Genomic DNA, 15,669 nt, shown 5'->3' on the forward strand with positions numbered 1-15,669 from the left:
TATTTTCAAACGCGATCGTTTCATTTTAGTCTATTACCTCCACCTTTGTCGCAAAATAATTAAAAGACAATTCCGTCAAGCTTCGAAAGTTATCGAAAGTCAATTGCCACGACAATGAGTTTTGCTTACAAAGGCCTCGCAAACTATTTTACTATCGTTGTGTACGCTAGCGGTTCGATCAGCGCAGATAACTTCTGTTGTTAAAACGAGATAATCGAACGGAAGCCACAAGTAACGTAATTATGAAACCGCGTCCATGAAAGCTGTCAATTGTTCGGTTACGTATTAAAACGGCTGCTCGCAATCGTGCGAAATTTCGCTGCTCCTACAAATATTATTATTCTAAAATAGTAAAATCGCCGACGTTTCAGCTTAAGTAGTCGATGTGTTTATGTAACATGATCGTCCTGTTTAATGGAGACGAACTCGTTTGTCTAGAGAATCACAGTGATCATACGAATCCAACGAATCGAACATTACAATCCGTATAACAGGATTAAAGCTGGTTCTCCATCGACTAGAAAAAATTGCTCAGTAAACTGCAATCCCCGTTGAATATGTCTCAATCAATGGTTATTGCTCGTTACGTCAATTTGCTCGATACACACGCGGCCATCGATTTTATCCGTTACAAGTAAATCACTCATGCCTCGATGAAAGGTTCCAATACTGACCCAAGTGTGTATCCCTTTATTTGTTGAAAAATCTAAAAATATGGACTGCACTGCTAGCTGAATATATTTCTCAAATTTTAACGTAAGCATTGATTGGATTAAACAATGTACGTAATATGTAGTTTTAACAGTAAAGCTACCGAGCATGAACAGTACGTATTGTCTTTTAGATATTACAAGATTGAGCTAAATTTTACTTTAGGAAACAAGAAATTGTTAATTTTTTTTACGTAAACCTGTCGATTTTTGCGAGAAAAATCCGAAAATCCAAGTTTTAATATAAGGAATTCACTGGTTCAAAAGTTGAGCGGTTAAATTTATTTAGATTTTGTGCGATTTTTTATCATAGCACACACTTGAATTTAGAGATGTATTGAATCGATTACTGTGAAAGTACCTTTATGATTTCAATAATTGTAGATAAACAATCTGAAATTGCTGATTTGCCCAGCCGTGGTACGTTTAGTGTTAATAATGTTTTGTGTCAAAAGACAAAGTTTCTTGGTCTAGAGAAATGAAATTCCATTAAATAATAATTTTTATTAAATAATAATAATTCCATTGAGCATGAAATACGTAATTTCGTTTGTAAAGGTTCAAGTGGAATTAAACATTAAAGAGAAACGTTCAAGCAGCGTCATCAGATCAGATTCGGAATAGCAAAGTTGCAGAGTAGCCTTCGTTTTCTAGTTGCGAGCGCTTACAAATTCAGGTCAGGACCCCTTGAAATGGTTGTTGAACTGAGGGGCTTCCAGTCACGGTAAAAAAAAAAGTCAATGAGAATAAAAAAGTTGGCTTGCCGAAGCAGAAGAATTGACGAAGTGAATCGTCCAATACTTATTAAAACGAACCAAGCAAATGATCCAAGAAAATCAATTTTATATCGCATCGATTCTGATTACAATACCTTGTGCAATCATCTTAGAAAAAAGATTGTCATTGTATAACTGGACCATTAAATTAAGACAGCAGTTGTTTGATCAAATGAGAAATATACAACTTACAAGGTTATGGTCTTCCCTTGTGCCGCGGTTGCAATCACCGCAGTTTGAGTGCAGTTTCCAGGAGAATGTTTGCGTAGACTGAGAAAGCAGCAATCGCAGTCTGCACACAAACAGTAAATAAGAAGTCCGTACACCGCAGCGAGCATCAATGAAGAGTCACTACAAATACAGCAACCGCGCGGCAGGAGCATCATCAGGACTGCAGCAGTTCCGTTCAGCTATCACCCATGTGGGCAGAGAATTTGGTTCCCCGGGAATAAGCGAATTGGCGGGAAACGTTGCACGTGTCCGTCACGCGTATTGTCGTTATTGGTCGAAGATCATCGGCTGAAGGTCGTACAACGGCAATGCGTGTGAGTAAGAAATTTGGGCGAATGACCGTAGCATGAAATAATCACAATTAGAAAAGCGCTCCGGTCGGAAATCCTCTCCGAAGTATGTCGGGAAGGGGAAGGAGTTTTTCATTTGCCTTTCCAGAAAGGACCTGCTGTATTACTCTCCGATACCTAGCGAGGTGTGTTTGCCATACGACCACTGTCACCGGTTGTATTGTCTCGCTATTTTTCTTTTTTTTTAATGTCTTCGCATTTAACACGCGTGAGACAAGCTTCAAGCTGTCCATTCATGAATGACAATTTTCTTCCCGCTGACGTTACATTGCCCTCAGTCATGCTCGCGGGCATTCAGTGGGACTAAAGTGAGGTGGTTTAGGAAGACGAAAAAGCTGAGGATAGATATCGAGGCGGTTTCAAAGTCACTCGTGTGTGTACATAGAAGGGGCGAGGCAATTCGTACCTGGCCACTCTTCCGAGATCATGATGATCAATAATAATAACAGTCATGAAAGGAAAGGAAAAGGAAAGGAAAAGAAAGGAAAGGTCCTTTTCTGTGGTTTGTACACAATATTCACATTTTATACAGAGTAGGGTAAGGGACCCAATTAGTGTGCCTATATTAACACTAGAACTACCGAGCCCTAAACGTGACTTAGACTTATCCCTTTATAATAACAGCAAGATTGAATTTGCTCAGATTTCATACGATTTTTATGGTAACATGTACTCCAAAGAAAAGATGTATTAAAAAATTTCTCGTGAAAACGTTTTCATAGTTTCAGTAATCCTGAAAGAAGAAATCATCCACCAGTCATTTGACTGGTTCGGTAGTTCTAGTGTTAATTATATTTTGTTTTAAAGCATAACGAATATTAAAAAAGAGATATTGAATTTTTGCATTAAAATCAGTTAAAATATATGTTATATATCTCTTTTTTTAATATCCATTATGCTTTAAAAATAAGTAAAATTAATATAGGCACAGTAATTGGTTCCCGCATAGTAAAGTGGTCCCTTAGCCTAGTTGCCTAGAATTTAGTACAGTGGTTTTTTAAATAATATAATGTATCCTACATAGACATCTGTCCAATAATATATTATTCTATTATTATAGTAGGGTCCGATACACCTGGGACCCAAACATTTGAGTAACGCTCTATATGATTTTGAAAAACAATATTATTATAGTATTACTGCTTCTATTTTATCATTTGTGAAATATACTCCTACTTCCAGAACCCTTCAAAATAAGTAGAATCAACATGCAACGGTCAGACACATTTCTAACCCTTGAAACACAATTAAATACAATTTTTGATTCGAGCCCCACAAAATTGTATACATATATAATTTAACATAAATTATGATTCCTATTGTCAGTAATCTCCAGAACAAGTAGAAATGTTCTATCCTACAAAATGAAAGTGAAAATCATTTTCGTTCAGAATTGTACGTGTAAATAAGGTCCATTCAGTGGCCCTTAAAGTAAGTACAAACAGATTACAATAGTTAGACATGCTCCCATCTCCTACAACGGGATCAAAAATGATTTTTCGTTCAAGCTGGTTGACCAAGAGAATTGTACGCATAAAAATTCTATATATAATTTCAAATCGCAGAATCTCATTTCCAGAGGATGCTTTCTATTCCCAGCAGTCTCCGGAATAAGTAGAAAAGGTGCGCACCGGTCAGACACGTCTCGGTCCCCTAACAATGGAATAATACCATTCGTGTGAGAGAATCGGCTGGTTTCGTACGAGTGGAGGGGGAGGGAGGAGGAGTTGAGATTACTAGTGATTCCGGTAAACCGTCGAGAAACATTATAATTTATACGGTATTTTCGGTATGTCAGGGTGTTCCGGCCCTTCATCATCGCCGGCATTAAGATTTCGTCTTTCCGTGCCTCGCGTTGATTAAAATCTCCGGCGTGTTCGAGAGAATTTCAACTCGAAAGCACTCTGTATGCGAGGAGAGGAGTATTCTTGTCCTCATGCATACCTACACGTCCGCCGGAGAGAATTGGAGAACTCGTCCTGCCATTTTTTATTTCACCTTCCACCTTCTGCCACGTAGAACGCGAAAGACGCTGAATTTGCAACTGTGCGAAACGCGTTTCTGAACAACGTCGGATTTTAAGCTTTCTCTCGACTCCTTTTCCCTTTCTCTGCCCCCTCTCGCTCTTCCCCATTCTCTCTTTTTCTCTCTGGCGTTCGGCAACCTCGGAGCTACAATTTTCAATTGAAAATTATTCCACGGCAACAGTGGAACAAAGGAAACTGTAATGAAAAAAATAAAGATCTGCTTGAAGGCAAAAGCGCAATCTGGCAAATATACCATGCTACTCTGTGAGAGGAAATATTCTGAATCTAGATTGGATTAGCTGTTTGGTAAAGCCTTTCAACTAGATTCCGTGAAATAATTAATCGATGCAGGATTGAACGGTTAATTGTTACGTAGTGAATGCAGTTTGCTTTTAATTAAATGTTTGCAATGCTTGTGTATTTTGGTGGTTGTTGCTGCAGCTTTGTTGCGTGATTCTTCGCGTGCGATATTGAATTATAACATCAAGTAAATCAAGCTTGTTCCTATACGAGTAATTAAATTGTTTACAATAATGGAATACTCTAAGAAAGTGTTTGCATTGAAGTATTCAGTTAATATTCAATATGAGAAATACTTCTGGAATTATGAAGAATATTTCCAATTACCAAGCAATAACATACATGTCGATTGGATATATGGAACATGGTATGATTTAAGAAGGCATAACGTTTCGTGAGTCAGCAAAATCACATTGGAATGTCTACTATTGGAGGGTATTTTAATTGCAGTTGAAGGTGCACGTTATGATTATAACTGGTTTGCGGCACGTTATGGATTTATAGAGGATGCCCCAGAAAAGAGTCAAGTAGAACAAAATTTATTATAAAATTCCATACAGATTTAATGTTACTGCTTAACCACACAACCACGAGTTTTATTCAGATAATAACAAACTCACATTTTATTCCTATTTTGGTTGATTAATCACAACTCAATTCTATGCCCTTGTTTTAAATATAAATGTAAAAAATATACTAAAACATACAACTGAATAGAACAGATCTTGTTTTAAACATTCAATGTGTAAAATAAAATTCAACGTATGCCATACATTAAGTGAAATTGAATGTATTCAATATACTCAATGGAGTTTAATGTATTTAACATATCAAATGAAATGAAATTTATTCGATATATTAAATGAAATGCAATGTATTCAGTATACAAAATGAACTTTAATATATTCACTAGATTGAATAAAATTTAATGTACTCAATGCAGGAGGGGGAATTTACTGTATTCAATATAAGAAACGAAATTTAAAGAGTCCAATGTATTTAAAGAGATTGTACTAAATGAAATAAGGGTTAACTAAAACTTCAACATTAAAATATCAAAATTATCGAGACAGGAAAACAATTATTATTATCTTGCAGTCTTTGTAACTCATACGCAGAATATTTAATCTCCAGCAAAGACCCGTGCTCAACCGCATAGTGTCGAATATCATCATATAACAAATCACTTATCACATGGGCGAAGGCTTCAAAAAATTCCTCGCCGTCAATATTTCTCAAAATGGCGAGAACATCGAGCCATAGAATTGTAACGAACCAAGAAGTGGTCGGAAAGGTCAGAATGCAAACTGTTACCAAATATTACCATGTAAAAAGGAGGATCACAGGGCGCCCTTAAAAACCAGGCGTTGCCATTTAGAATGCGGGCAACGCGGTTGGGCTTTCCAAGAACGGTTAGCTACGGGAGAAGATAATCCACTTCGCCTTTCCATTTTTCAGCGGATCCATCCTGCCTGGGTCCGACCTCGCGCGATGAAAACATCGTGGAATTTTAACGCAACGAGATTGTGCTTTGTCTTTTTACACACGCCGGCTGGGATGGCCATGTTAATGGAACCAGCGTCGTACGTGTACACATCGTCAGCCCGTTTTTACGCACACCGGAGAAATGCGACAGCGCCGGGATTAGACGGCAGGGAAAAAGACTGGGAAAGGCCGGACACAGGAAAGCGATTGCCACGATTTTTCGTGTAAGGAGAAAATTACTGGTCCAGGAGCTCTGGTGCTCCTCGGGGGTCCGGCTTTGATGAACGATCGGTGCGTGCACTGACCATTAACCTTCTCCCTCGCCTGTCTGAAACTGTAATTTGAATCCTTCTCTTACGGCGGCCCTCGGGTCGAATGAAGTGCGGGGGCGCGAAGACAAATGCAGAAAGTTCGCCGAAAAACCAGCTCAGTGTGTACCACGATGTTCATAAAATATTTACAGTGATTCCCATAAATGCCAATAGTATTGTTCGTCTATTAGCAATCGCGAGGTATTAGATTATAATGAATTTTACTTGCATACCAGTGTACTAGTATAAACTACGAACGCTTATCTTGGGCATCTAACTAATAAATTCACAACAGAAATCGAGTTTTAATGTTATAAATAAAAATGTGTCGGTTATAGGTGGCAGGAGTTAATTAAAAAATTAATTTTGCTGGTGACCGAGTGATTCGAAACACTACCGGCAAGGAGAACCAGCAAAGAATGATCTGACACGGCACACGGCGACCGCGAAACACTTTTAAATTTCATCAAAACTGCATCGATAAACCAATATGCTCGAAACTTTCGGGTACGTGGACACCCGCCGAAAATATGTTCCGCCATGCCGTTGATGGTGTCGCAGCACGTCGCTCGGGAAATTCGCCAAAAATCGGGCACTCGCGAATTTTCCGCGGGCAGGTAAAGTTCGTCGTGCACGAGAATCCCGCTATCAATCTCGTATCACGCAGCTACGAGCGTCCAATAAAAATATGTCCGGCGATATCGTATCAGGGCTCATCGATCATCGTCGTGACGTAGAACAGTCGCGAGTGCGAGCACGGTACCGGAAAACTGGAATCTTCGGGACACAATCGCCTCGGGAATCATCGTTTAGCTGTTTTTTGTTCTGTATTGTGGAATCACGGTACGAATCGCGAATAGTCGTAACGATATATTGTTTCCCGCGTTAGAAGGCCGACGGGGCCGTTTGTTCCCGAGAGATGAAAGGCCCATTCTCGGACTGTCTGTTGGCCGGGTGCAAAAGCCGGTGAATTAGGCAGCGGCCCTGTTCCCGCATCCGTAAAACAAGAAAAATACTGACCGTCGGGCCGCGCAATGACGGAAAATCGCGACAATATTTCACCCCGGGATCGGAATGCAACGTCAAAAACGCCTTCATTGTTGCGCCGCGAGAGAATGGGCGCGACCAGGGAATCACGGGACTCTGTAATTTTGCGTCCAATTGTTTCAAAGTTTTCTGTTTTTCGGCTTTACCGCTTTTTGCTCCCGTCCGGTACCTGCGTCGAGAAACCGCGTTTTAAACGTTTCTATACGGACGTTATTACGGATCAAACGTGAGATGCTTTGTGTAATCGGAAGCTTGAGTTTGAGCACTTCTCCACCCTCTAGATTTATTTCCTCAGAATACGTTAAAAATGAATAATGTAGGTCTAGGCACTAGGTTTACGAGGAAACGTCACATTTGCATGCAAATTTCTCTGCTTTCGACAGGAAACGTTAATTGTTACATTTTCTGCCTGCGTAAATTTTCCGGGAACTTGTTCACTCTTCAGATACGATTCCTCCAGATACGTTCGAAATAAATCATATTTTGTGGGTGTAAGCTCTGTGAGAAAATTATTTCCTGCTTCTTAATAACTGCTTTTCCAAAATAATTGTATTTGCGACACGCTTTGGTTGTGCTTATTGCAAATGCGATTCCAGCTGCACATTGCAACTGTGATTTAATAAAATCTACTTACAATCAACGATTCTATAATTAATTGAATGTTGGTTTTATAATTTAACGTAACTCTCGTCAATAAATAAAAAGAATATATTGAAGATAACTACGTACGTCGATACGTCGATTAACTAAGAGCGTAATAAAAGGGTTATGTATTTATTTCACCGTTCTACAGGTAAAATTATGTCAATCCGTGCGCCCCGTTTTCATTTCCGTCGATGTTTTGCGAGCAAACAGTTCTAAAACGATATTTACCGTAATTATTTCCGTTGGTACCGTGTCACGTGACGACTTTCATCGGCTCGAAACCCGTGTGTCGTTAAGGATTCTCTTTGTTCCGTCTTCGCAGAGTCGAATGCGGATGCAGCGACGGAACTGCTTTTCAGGGAACTCTTTCAGCCCGCGACCGCCGCCTGAAACGCAACACATTTGGAATCGCCCGGGAATGTGGAATTACGCGGAAAATACTGCGTCCCATATTTCCATGCAAATTGGGCGAGCTCAGTGCCTTCTCGCAACCGACGATCGCGGATGAATAAAGGTGCGCGCCGCTGAAGAGACGCTCGAGGACGTTAGGAAATCGTGGATGGGACGTCTGCGAGCCTCTCTCAGGGGTTAACTGTTGCCGCAGAGGAGCAACTTCTATGCATTATAATGCATAGAAACTACCCGCGTTCGAGATCCAATTCATTTCACTCGAAACGGATGGACCGCGCTCATAACAATTTTTCTGGGGTGAAATTTTATAAAATGATTTCGGTTTCACTTATTCGATGTCGAAGCACTAAAAATGTGCTGGAAACGTGATTTATCTCTGAATGCGTCAATTTTCAGGTTTATTGTTTTGTAAATTGTGTATTACTGGTATTTATACTGCCGACTTTCTGTATTTGTGATAACAACAATTTAGAGACACTGCATCTTATTAAAATGCTCAAAAGATGAAATAAGTTTTCATTTTATTCTTGTTCTCTAAAATTGGATTTAGACAATTTTCCAATCATTTTGATAGTTTTGCCCTCTTTATTTATCATGTATCATATATCGTGTACATCATACATAACATGGTTCTTTGATATACCTTTTTATATCGCCCGACAATTTATTACCGATCGTTGTGAACACAACACAGTGAATCAATACAGGTATGATACATGATTTCATTAAACCGCAACGAGCCAATTTCATGTACTTCGTACGCTACTATATTTTCCCCGATCAGATTTGCGTCCCCGATCGATTATAGCATCGAATTACTTCGTCTGACTGTTAATGCACGTTCGTTAGGACGGTATCAAGCCCAACAGCCACAAACGTAGTTTAATATGTAAAAAGGAGACTGCAATTAACACGGGTCCTAAAATATTCACAAATAGCAACGATAAGTAACGCTAAACTCGTGGCTGGACGCTCATACGAATGTAAGTGCTCAAACTAAAAGTAAAATTAATGTTAATGGTACTATGCAATTGAGAAACTAGAATTGAAACTAGAACTTGATATATAATGAAAGTGATATTATAATTAAAACTGAAAGTAAACATAAAGCCAAGGATACATTGTAGAGAAATTAAAGCAAAACATTATTGTAACGATGCGAAACAAAGAATTTAAACTAAAGTTAATTTTGGCCACATTGTGCAAACAACACCAAAATTGTGGGCTAACATTACATTGAAACTACGTGTATACAAAACTTAATTGACGAAGTACAAAAGTGTGATGAGTTACGAATTGAAGAACATTGTTACATCATTTAAGACTTGCTAGAATTATTAAAAGAAACATTTAATTTTTATTCACTTTCTGTGTTGCATACAACCGATTTCGAACATTTTTATTTTCTATAAAAATCTTCTGCCTGTTCTCATTTCGTAGCCAGTTGTCATAATTTCACAAAATAATCGGCATTGTATTATACTCATTTAAAAAGTGCTGTGCTGCACAATCCCGAGGCCTTATCAATTGTAATCCCTTCTTAATGCTCACTGCGCGTAAGCAGATGAAACATCCGATTCCTTTGTATTTTCAAAAGTATCGCGACACTGTCCTCCACCAGAGGCAACCTCCCTCCACTTATCATCCCTGCCAGTGTCACGTTGACAAAGGAGAGTATCATTGTTTATTGTCACGGGTTTCCCGGACTCTGTAGCACCGGTGTCTCCGTGGATCAAGGTGTCCTCTTTCACCAGAGACAATGTTATCGTACACGAAAACCGCGAAACGTGTCGAAATGGACGATGCTTCGTTATCGACAGGATGATCGCCACTGTTTTCGATAGTTCGGGCGTCTTGTTAGCCTACCGTGAGTGGTTATCGGGTAATGGACCATAGTTAGCAGGTGACATATACACTCGTGATTCCACGCCGCACATGGGACATCACATTGATAACGGCGTTCGTGTACCTCTGCCATCTGTGTTAGGATCCGGTCGCTGGGAATGATTCGGTTTCGGCTACGGTTTCACCTTTAATTCCGGCTCTAACGTTGGTTTCAGCCGCGCTCTAGATTCTCCGGTTACATTTCATTTCGTCGATGCTTTTTACTCCCACTTTTTATTCTAGCGTTTTCGATTTAATCCCCGTTCTGATTACGGTCTTGCTCTGGTTTCGTATTTAGATTCGATTTCGATTTTGTCGACCACTTTACCTCCCGTTTCGGAATCAAGTTCAGCTTCAGGTTTAGTTTCATCAAGTAGCTTTGGTCATGGTTTAATTACAATCGTCATTGTAATTTTAGACTTTTCGTAGTATGATGTTCGGGTGTTAAGTAAGATTCACCCTTTACTACAATAACAATTTATTAACAAAACAAAACTCAACAACGTAACAATAACAAAAGAAACGAAATAACGACGAAACAAAATATCAACGACACGGAACGAGCTATACTTCGGACAGACGACTACGAACGACTTACAACATCTGACTCAGTCATCCGTCAGAATCCGCGCTTATATCTATCCCCCGTGCCTCCAGAAATTTCCTTCAAACAAGGAAATTTCTGGAGTGGGGATGTCGTTTTCCTGTACGTGCCCCTTGGAGAAAGTTCGTGTCCTTGGACCGGCCACCCGTGTCCTGGCGAAAGTCAAAGGTTGGCGGCCAAATGTGCACGCCAAGGACAAACCCCGAATCTGGTCGCCAAATGTGCACCCCAGGTAGGAACAGACTTCCGGCGACTAAGTGTGTGCTCGGCAAGAGCTTGGGCCTGGCGACCAAATGCGTCCAAGGTCCCAGCCCGCAGACAACGCCCCTACCTGGGTCCGATCAACCCTTCTCCAAGGGGTCCGCCACAGACTTAGCTTCGTTAGAAATATGTTTACGTAATGAATTATCTAAATTCAATTTTCGATTCAGTTTCTGAGTTCGTTTCACATTTTATATAATTTCTAGACAGTAGATTTTCTGGATTTGTGGCAAAAAAATCAGTAGTTACAACTTAAAACAGAAAGGTAGATTGAATGAATTGAAAAGTATTAAACTGCTAAAATCATCTTATAATTTCTTATAATTAAAAGACTGACTAAAGATTAAAAGAGTACTATGTTTAACTTCTCCATTTCTATTACAAATAAAATGTCTTAAAACGGGAATAAAAGATTGTTCAACAGATGGAACGATGTCATCGAAAACGTTGGTTAACCCATCAGTGATTGAAAGTAACTATAAATATTGTTTTACATTTAATCCATTGGCGGGCTTAAATTTACCTCAGGAAACCAGGAATTTTTAACTTTTTTTTATGTAATCCTGTAGATTTTGGCGAGACAATGTCGAAGTCCATGATTTAATCCTAGAAAATCACTAATTCAAAAGTTATACGTGTGTAAAGACGTCCATTTTTCCGAAAAGATATTTCCTCTCAAAGATCGGCGCCCGTTCCTGTAAAAAACGCTGAAAATCGCACAACTTTACACACGCATAACTTGAGCTTGTGATCTTCCCCGATTCTAACTTGGATTTTCAGCATTTTCTCGCCAAAATCTACAGGATTACATTAAAAAAGTGAAAAAATCTCTGGTTTCCTGAGGTAAAGTTTAACACATTGCCGTGTAACAAACACAGTCTAAAAAATTTTACTGGCATTCTCTATTTTCAATCAAAATGAAATTTGATTCTTCTGCAATCAGTATTGAACGAGTAAAACAATAATAAACATACAATAAATATAGTTTATTTTTCTACTACGAAATTATTACGTCAAATAAATTCTAATTACCGGTGCTGCGAAGGAGGCAGCACAGCAAATGGGTTAAAGTAAATATCAAACAATGGCGGAACCTATGAGATAATCCAATATATTGTACATATTGTTCTATCGGTCTAGTGTGTGTATTGTTCCGGGTGAGTAGAATGGGGAGGGGGGATTAGTTACTTTGCATTGAGCCTTATTAAGCGCAAATTAACGGGATCAGCAAAGCGTTCATTTCCGCCGGTGTGTTCTCGCTTAATAAGAGGAACGCAAGTATCCGCGACGACAGAAACTGTTGAATCTGGTGTCAAGCAGCAGGGGAGGCAGCTCACAACTACCCTAACACTTGGTGACTGCGTTCGAACACAAATCGTCCTCGGCTCTCCCCGAAACTTGGATTACACAAGCTTCTCGAAGAGAGACAAGCCCTAATGCGTCCCTGGCTAAACGCCTGTCGTACATCCGCACTGAAGATTGCGATTGGAACGTTGTATGCGCGGATTCTTTTAGTGTGTGTGCGCGATTGATAGGATTGAATCGTTCCGAAAAAGAAGTTCATTTCGGCCCCGGAGGCTATATGGTGCGCGTCCGAGTTTGTTACGGGTGAAATTGATAAAATCGAAGAGATTCCAGAAGAAAACGGGGGAGGGGCGAACGGTGGCTTCATTGATGGCGATGTTGATCCACTAAGGGGCCACGTCCGACGAGATTGCGGCCCATTAAACCCATAGATGTCAGGACGTTCGTCTGTGTCCATCTTCACTATTGCTGCAGATTACTCGGGCTAGATTGCCGAAAGCTTTCAGCTTTTTATTGAATACGTTCCAAATAAATCAATTGAGACAACTGACAATACTTATAAAATATTTTCATACTGTTTTTTTAGCTAATTACACATAATTTTCAATTGAAAAAACACAATTTGATTGAGAAGCATGCAGTTTGCTAGTAGAAATTCTTGTACCAAGTAGAAATATACAGTACTGACCAGACACAGCAAAAACTCGTTCACTGGCACTCGAACCTAAACTCTCCTTGCAGGATGCACACTACAAAAAAAGTCTCAATGGTATTCAGAATTCAATTATTTCATGGACAAGTGTTCGCAAAAACTCACACTGCAGAAGCGAATCGATAATCGTTCCGTTGTATACTACATAAATTCAACATCTCGGAAACTGGGAACTCTCGATGTGGAATAAATTTCTTTTTACTTAAATAGAATACCAGGGAGATGTAACGCCAATAAAGTTTCTATCATATCTCAATAAATATTGCTTCTCACTGCACAGAGGTTTCCCTTCACGCACTCTGGCTTCTGTCAATAATATTCTTACTGTTTATTTACTTAATGATTCTTGTTTCTAAGTGACTGTAATATAAGGTATAGCAATTGATTGAGTAAATAAAATTCATTTAGAAATGTCAAACAATTTCAATTCACTAATATTGAATACAAATTCTTGAAACTCTATAATTAATTTTCTGATACTTTTTAGAAATTGAATGATATCTTCAGATTTAATATTGTATCTTAAGAATAAAAATGACTATTATTCTTACTTCCACTGTGTTAGTTACACTTTTAATCGTAATATTTAATTTTACAATCTCTTGTATTACAACTCGGAAATCACTGTACATTTCAGATTGATGGAATAACTACTTCAAATTTATGAGGCTCATTAATTTCTTTTAAGGAGCTCAGTCAACTGTTACAGAAAGTGTTTCATGTGAAAAATGTCTTTTGAATTCTCACTTCAAAAAATGTATGTGCTAGGTACGAAAGTGCAAACTGTTTATTTTAGGAGTTATTTACTTGAAGAAAAGTTCCTGTGCCTGTTTACGCTCTCATGAATTAAATTCAACTGGTTCACAGTGACTATATTTCCCTGACGAGCTGAACTAAATATGATCCAATCGATTGAACCGATCTTCCAGTTAAAGATTGAATGGTGAATCGTCAACGGGTAGGAAGTCAATCTACGCGGCTTATCCTGATGAACGAACGTCAGCGGTTGAGCATCTTCCGCGAAGGGAAATGCAATTTGGCAACGGGCCAACTATGCCGAAGACTCATACTGTCACAGGCCCCGGCCGTTTGAATAACGAGACATTTCGTCGTTCATCTTTGCCACGGGATGCCTAATGGCAATATTCCAAGCCTAACCGAGAACCGATGGTCAGCCGCGGTTACATCGCGCGCCGTCAATGGTCATTTTAACAATTCCTGTTTAATGGGTAAGCAATTTCGCAATCCAGAGCCTGGTGAACGTTTAGGGTAAAATATTCTCCTCGGTCTTCCGTGATTAATCACGTTGATATCGCGACTTTCGCACAGAAAACCTCTACTGTCGTTAATTGGAAATTGACTAGGGAGGTATATTGCGAAAAACGTGGAGGATATAGGTGGTTTCTTTTGAAAGAGATAGGCACGTTCGCGTCGTAACTACGGAACTGTGTGTCATCCTTCGACGTGGATAAGTCACGCGTGATCGAGAAGATTCACAAAATTGCACCGAAGGATTAAAGGTTTTTAATAGGGTTGTAAAACTTGGGATGTTATCGAAATCAATTTTAGATCTAAAAATACTATTACTTTCATTAAAAAAAATAATAAACATTTATGTAGCTTCTATATGTTTCAACTAATGTAAACAATTCATATTTTTTCATAAAAATCCGAAGTCTACATATAAAACAAAAAATCAAAATAATTTATATAATTTTCGAGGTCGTTCTTTCGCGTTGAATTAAATCCGTCAAAGACTTATCGACCGTTTTGTAGATTCATTTTCTAAGAATTCAACTAAACCATCATACCCATTATTAATTGAACCAACTTCTAATCACCGACCGCAATCTCCAATCAACCTCCACCAAGCGTACCTCTAATTTTCCATCGTGAATGGGGTCTCCCTAAATTCGATCCGACCAAAATAAAGTTAGATTAGCACCAGCTCTATCTCTATTTGCCCAGGAGCTTGTGGTTCCCAAGCAACTGAATTGCGCGAAGGCTTACCATCCCGAAATCACGGTACCCATTCCAATTCCTCTTCCGGAAGACTGAACAATCTCGTTCCTATTCATCCCGAAGCTCTCTCGCTGGTTCGATATCCATAACACCATAGCTATACGCCAGTTCTAATCGTTCCCTAATTGTTTCTGTTCCAGGATCAAGACATGACCGCCAGGGGAGAAAGGTAATGCGTCGGAACAACTGTTGGCTGGCCGTTCTGGCCTTTTCGACGGCGCTGCCAATTCTGCGTCACGGTTCGGCTCGTGAGCGAGTGCCAGTCGTTTATGGAAGCCAGGTACACCACAGCGAGGTATCATTTCCTACTAAACAATTCTCATCCCCCGGTATTGAAGCCATTGACGAAACGAACGCAATATTTCCCGAGGAGACTGTACCATACCCGTCGAGAACCACCGAGCCTAATTATCCCGATATAAATGATCATTCAACTGGTCGGGTAGCTAACAGAAACCCTGACCTAGCCTGGCAGAGCTTGGAAGATGCGAATCTGCTCGATCATGTCCGAGGAAACGATGATCCATTCGGAGACGTTCCAAATCCTGATGCCGGATCTAAAGAGGATTCCCCGGGTTCGAACGAGTC

The sequence above is a fragment of the Halictus rubicundus genome, chromosome 1 (assembly GCF_050948215.1).
Source record: "Halictus rubicundus isolate RS-2024b chromosome 1, iyHalRubi1_principal, whole genome shotgun sequence".
NCBI lineage: Eukaryota > Metazoa > Arthropoda > Insecta > Hymenoptera > Halictidae > Halictus > Halictus rubicundus.